General features: G+C 37.1%; 1 pseudogene; it reads left to right on the forward strand.

The window, feature by feature from the left end:
• Positions 1-4,849: 4,849 nt before the first annotated feature.
• Positions 4,850-5,785, forward strand: LOC123596464 (annotated as a pseudogene).
• Positions 5,786-6,037: the final 252 nt, after the last annotated feature.

Genomic DNA, 6,037 nt, shown 5'->3' on the forward strand with positions numbered 1-6,037 from the left:
AAAGAACTTTCTTTTAAAGTTCTCTCTGATAATTCTAGCATTTGGCCAGTTGAGGGACCTAATGTCAGGTGCAACACCCAGAGATTGTACACCACACTCCCTTCCCTGGAACCATATTATTTTCACATTTGCAATGAAAGGTGACCATACAGGGCACTTGGGTTGCTCAGTAGGTTGAACAGTTGAGCATCAGACTCTTGATTTCAGCTCAGGTCATGACCTCCAGGGTTCCTTAATGTGAGCCCTTGTCAGGCTAACAGTGAGGGGCCTGCCTGGAATTCTCTCTCTCTGCCCCTATCCCACACATGTGCTCTAGTGCCCATGTTTTTGCTCACTCTCAAAATAAATAAATAAACTTTAAAAAGGGGGGTGGGAGGCTATTTATTATCTTTGTTTTTAATCAGAGTATTCATTGAAAGGGGAATGCATTTTGTGTTTGATATTTGAAAATATAGTCAAGAGAAATGCACATTTACTTCAGACGAGTTTAGGTCTAGAGAATCTTTCTAGATTTAAAATTCATAAAGGAAGTGAAATTTTAAGAGCTACTTGAAGAAAATGAAGGCAAACGAACATTAAGAAGTAAGTGAACTAAAATTTATGTCAGGTATCATATTATTTACATGTGTTAACTTATTTAATTTAACAACAACAATACTGTGAAGTAAATATATTCCCCCATAAAAGGAATCTTTGGTTTATGAACGACAAATGTGCTACCTAAATAATAGAGCTAAATTCTAACCTAGTTTTAATTGGACTTAAAAGCCAGTGGGCATTGGTATTTCCCAAAGTATGTTTCAAGAGACAATAGTGCCACAGAAAGCTGAGAACCAATACTTCCAACCTGAACAAATAAGTTCAGAAGACCCTGGGTTAAACAAAGTTAGTTACCTTTTTAATTACAAGATGATTCAGAGACATTCATACACTAATTATGATGTGAATCTTTAAGACAAGATATATTTATAGAGCATTTCCACAACTCATTTGACCACTGAAGCCCTTTGCACAAGCATCTTGGGATACTAATATGTATTCTATGGAACACGCTTTGAGAAACAGTCTGACTCTCTGCACGAGCACTCACAAATAGAATCAATATTAACATGAGAAGCTCAAATGAGCATTTATGTTTAGAAGTTTTCATTCAGCTCTGCATATGTAGATCAATGAAGATCAAATGCATCAAGAGAAAATATGTTGGCCCATCTTCTTGCTGTCTATCACACAGTATAGTGGATCATTTTAAGCCAAATAGAGAAAATGGTTCACTAGCTAAAATCAATGAAAACATGCACCAGACGGTCCATAAGATAGCAAAATGAAATAAAGTTCTTGTCAAGTCAACCTTTGCAAAGGAGAAAAAGCAAAGGAAAACATGATGATGGTAAATAGCTCTATCAAAGAGATTTTCGGAAAGAAATTTAATAAATTTTCTATTGTAAATAATGTACAATAAAGCAGGCTATTTGACCTTCTCCAATGATTTTAGTTGAAGAACTGTAATCCTAGGAGACAATGTTCAGGAAAAATTGTCCATCAAAATGTTGGTATTGATTATATTCACCAATGCATGCTTGAGGTTTGAATAGAACATGACTTACACAAAGCAAATCCCATGACATCCTTTCCTGGAACAAAAGCTAGCTAGTTTTAAAACTCAATTGGCAGAAGGTACAATGATAACCACTTCAGTTTTGAGATATGGGGATAGTTTACAATTCAAGTAATTCAAGTTTATAATTCTTATATACATACATATATGTGTGTGTTTGTGTTTATATATAGGTTTATATACATATACATATACAAACATACATAAACATACATACACACATACTGCTCTCTTTCTCTCCCTGCTCCCTTTAACCCTGAAGTTCTTATAAAACCTCAAGCTGACCCTTCCTGACTTTTCAATTGTCCATAAGTTTTGTATCTTGAATGAGGTTATTCTAAATTATTCCTCATAGGTTGTGCATTATAGTTGAGCTTTATGGACTTGCATCTGACTCCAAGTCACAACACAAAATAGTTATGAGACCTCATTCAAGTTATTTTAAGATTCAGTTTTAAGATTCAGTTTCCTCTACTGTAAAATAGACTTGCTATGAATATGAAATTATATGTTATCGCGAAGTGTACAGCAGAGTTTTGGGCATATAAGAAATGGTAGCTATTACTAAGTTCTGACTGTTGTGAACATGAACCCATCTGACACTGACAAAGGAAGTATACAGTACTGTACTGTTTTTCTCAAGTGTTTCCACAGAGGTATCTTTAACAACAAAGAACAGTAACTTATGCCTCACCACTTAGGCCCAACACCCAGAAAAATGAAGACACTTCTTTAGAGTGTGCTTTCTTCTTAAAACCATGTAAATTTTGTTTGATATTCAATTATATATCCTTGTTTATTTTAATATAAAAATGTTTTCAAATTACTTACCCCTAAGGAAAATTAATGGTTGTAGAAGACAGTAGGCAGCAAATAACAAAGTTTGAGAAACACCAAGTTTGAAGAGCCTGTATTAGGTCATACAACCAGTTTGTAGTTAACTCCCCTTCACCGTAAGCCTAGAATATTACTGCTTGGGCTGTGTTCTGCAATTTATTAACCATAAATATTTACTGAATGCTGCCCTGACTGTGCTCACAGGGGTTGGGTAAACCTAGCAAGAGCTCTTCTCATTAAGGGTTTTATGAGAAGGGTGGTAGGTTAAAATAGCATCACAAGAAGTAGAATAGAAATCATAGTCAAGAAGAGGAAAAGAACAGTTAAGCAAGAGCCTTGAGTCAAGTAGAAAATAATGATGTCAAAAGAGAAGTTAAGTACACCTCAAGAAATGGATCAAGGCAAGCAAATCAGGAAGGAGGCTATGAATGACATGTTCTTATATTGACTGTGTAGTGTGGGAACAAGTAAACTAGGGCAATGTTTATCACGAATATATGATTATGCCAGGTGCCTTTATCTATGAAAGCCAAAAAGTCAAGGTCTTTATCTCCTAAAATCTAACAATTTTAAAGGTGACAATAAAGGCAAATATAAATATTTTTATCTTTACTCTGCTTTTAGAATGTAATATTGAAATAGCTAAAACCTACTGAGCTGAACCAGTACCAGGAATCAGGCTCTTTTCTAAACACTTCACAAGCATTGACTCATTTAATCCTTAAAAAGGTAGATATAATCAACTATCTCATTTTGCTGATACAGAAATAAGATTAAAGAGGTTGAATAACTTGCCGAAGATTATATATCTAGTAAGTAGAAGAGCCAAGATTCAAGCTCAGGTAATCTAGTTCAGTGTCCTTATACCATCATTTTGGTCCACCAAACCATCATGCAATTAGAAAGTAGAATAAGGACTAGGGGGAAAAAATGAGGTCACAGGGATTGGTAGCTGAAATATCCTAGACAAGAGTGGTATAATTGTCACAGACTTTCAGTGCAAGGGAAGTAAAACCAACTAAAAATAGTATAAACACAAAAAGGATACATTAATCCATGAAACTAATAAATTAAAAGATTGCTAGATTCAGAAAGAATTGGATCAAGTAATGTAAATTATGTTATTAGCACTCTCTCCCTCACCTGCTCCATCTCTCAACTTTAATTTTTCTCTCTGTGTATTATTCTAATTCTATCATTACAAAATTACCCATGGATTTCCTCAATCCATCCAAGAAGTTTACTCATCGAAAAGTCCATCAAAGTCTATAGTGCCCCATCTCAAAAATCCATAGAAAAGAGACTGTCTCTCTCCAATATCCATATGAACATCCTAAGGAAGGATTATGATTAATTCTACTTGGATACCCCAAATAAATTATTCTGACCAGAAAAATGGAGAATTAAGCTAGGCAGGCCTAAGTGATGCTTATGTCCAGAGGTGGAGTTTGTTTATAAAAGGGGAGGAGAGCAGAGGGATAAGAGAAAAAATGATCTATTAGCTAGAAACAATAGCTAGTAATAGAGTCCATTACAAATGGCATATGGAATTTGCTTGTCTTGAGTCACGGGACAATATGGCAGACCTCGCAGTTTGGCTGAGCTGAGACAGGCAATTGACTTTCAAACTGGCCCTAATAACAATCACAGTGATTTCAAGAGTTAGCAATTGTGCACCACTTTACAGTTGAAAAGCATTTTCCACACATTACTTCCTTTGAAAAAAAATGATTCACTTTCCTTTCACTTTTGCCAGAAGATGGGTTCTCACTTGCTGTCACCTCTTCAGAGATTTACTCTAAGAAATATTGATTAAAATGTCTAATGTTTCACTTCTCCAAAACCAGCTTTATAGGATATGGATGATATAAACATTCCAGAAGCTACACTGTTTAGCTTTGATCTCAGCAACTGCCCTTTAACATGATATTCTGAACATCTCACATCTGAAGCTACTCTCGCTGTGCCATTGGTCAACCTTTAAGAATCCATGGGCAATGCCCTACTGATAAAGCTAACGTAAAATGTTTTAATGTTTGAAATAGGACCTATTAGTCTCGGCATATAAACTCATGCATGCTATAAATGTAAGGTTGAGACTATAAAAAGAGTGCTGATGTCAAAACTATTTCAAATTTATAATGTTTACACAAAGTATCTCAACATAGAAAATTAAAATAAACTACAGACATAGATACCAGCAAAACGTTCGTGATGATTTGAGTAGTTAACACAGATTAACAACATGAGTAAAATTACATATTTAGCCTGGTGCAGACATTGGGGACAGTGATGGGTGCTGCTTCCCTTGTGTCCACCTTGGTCACCTAGCTGCTCCAGCCCATGCAGAGCTACCACCTCTGCCATTACCCCTTCAACCTCTCCGTAGTTTGAAATGAAGCAGTTGTCCTTTCTGGAAGGGAATTTGCCCAGATCAAGCAGGAAGTGTGGCAGAAGTTGGAAGAACGGACGGCACAGGGCAACAAGCAGACACACCTGAGTGTGGTTCTGGTTGGTGAGAATCCTGCAAGCCCCTCCTACATCCATAACAAAACAAGGGCAGCTGCAAGAGTAGGAATTAACAGTGAGACAATTGTGAAACCAGCTTCAATTTCAGAGGAAGAACTGCTGAATTTAACCAACAAACTAAATAATGATGGTAGTGTAGATGGCCTCCTTGTTCAGCTGCTTCTTCCAGAGCACAATGACAGAAGAAAGATCTGCAATGCTGTCTCTCCAGATAAGGATGTTGGTGGCTTTCCTGTAATTAATGTAGGGCAAATGTGTTTGGACCAGTATTCCATATTACCAGCTACCCCCACGGGGTGTCTGGGAAATAATTAAGCAAACTGGCATTCCAACCCTAGGAAAGAATGTGGTTTTGGCTGGGAGGTCAGGAGGTCAAAAAATGTTGGAATGCCCATGTCAATGCTACTACACACAGATGAGGGCATGAACACCCTGGAGGTGATGCCACTGTTACAATATCTCCTGGATACTCTACCAAAGAGCAACTGAAGAAACATACATTTCTTGCAGACATAGTGGTCTCTGCTGCAGCATTTCAAACCTGAGCACAGCAGACATGATCAAGGAGGGAGCAGCAGTCATCACTGTGGGAATAGAGTTCAAGATCCCTAACTGCTAAATTCAAGTTGGTTGGAGATGTGGATTTTGAAGGAGTCAGAAAGAAAGCCAGTCTCTGCAGGTGTTGGTTCCATGACAATGGTGATGCTAATGAAGAATACCCTTAACTGCCACAAAAAAAAGGTTGTGAGGTTTGAAGAGCAGGAAGCGTTGAAGGCTAAGGGGTGTAGAGTAGCAACTTAATTAACTATTGTGTCTTCTGTCATGAACAATACTCCAAGCCAGTTCAAGAGGCAAAGCAGGCCAGTAGAAATCTGCAATATTTTTTATTTATTTTATTGAAATGGCTTAAAATGATGCTTTGAATTCATTAAAAGCTTAAATGGGCGGTGTCTGTGCACATAGCTCTGCAGCACCTCACCATGGACTATGCCAGTATCATGATGGGTCATGGGATCCAGCCAAGAAAAGCCATTAACCTAGTGATTAACATGG

Source organism: Leopardus geoffroyi, chromosome B1 (assembly GCF_018350155.1).
Source record: "Leopardus geoffroyi isolate Oge1 chromosome B1, O.geoffroyi_Oge1_pat1.0, whole genome shotgun sequence".
NCBI classification, from domain to species: domain Eukaryota; kingdom Metazoa; phylum Chordata; class Mammalia; order Carnivora; family Felidae; genus Leopardus; species Leopardus geoffroyi.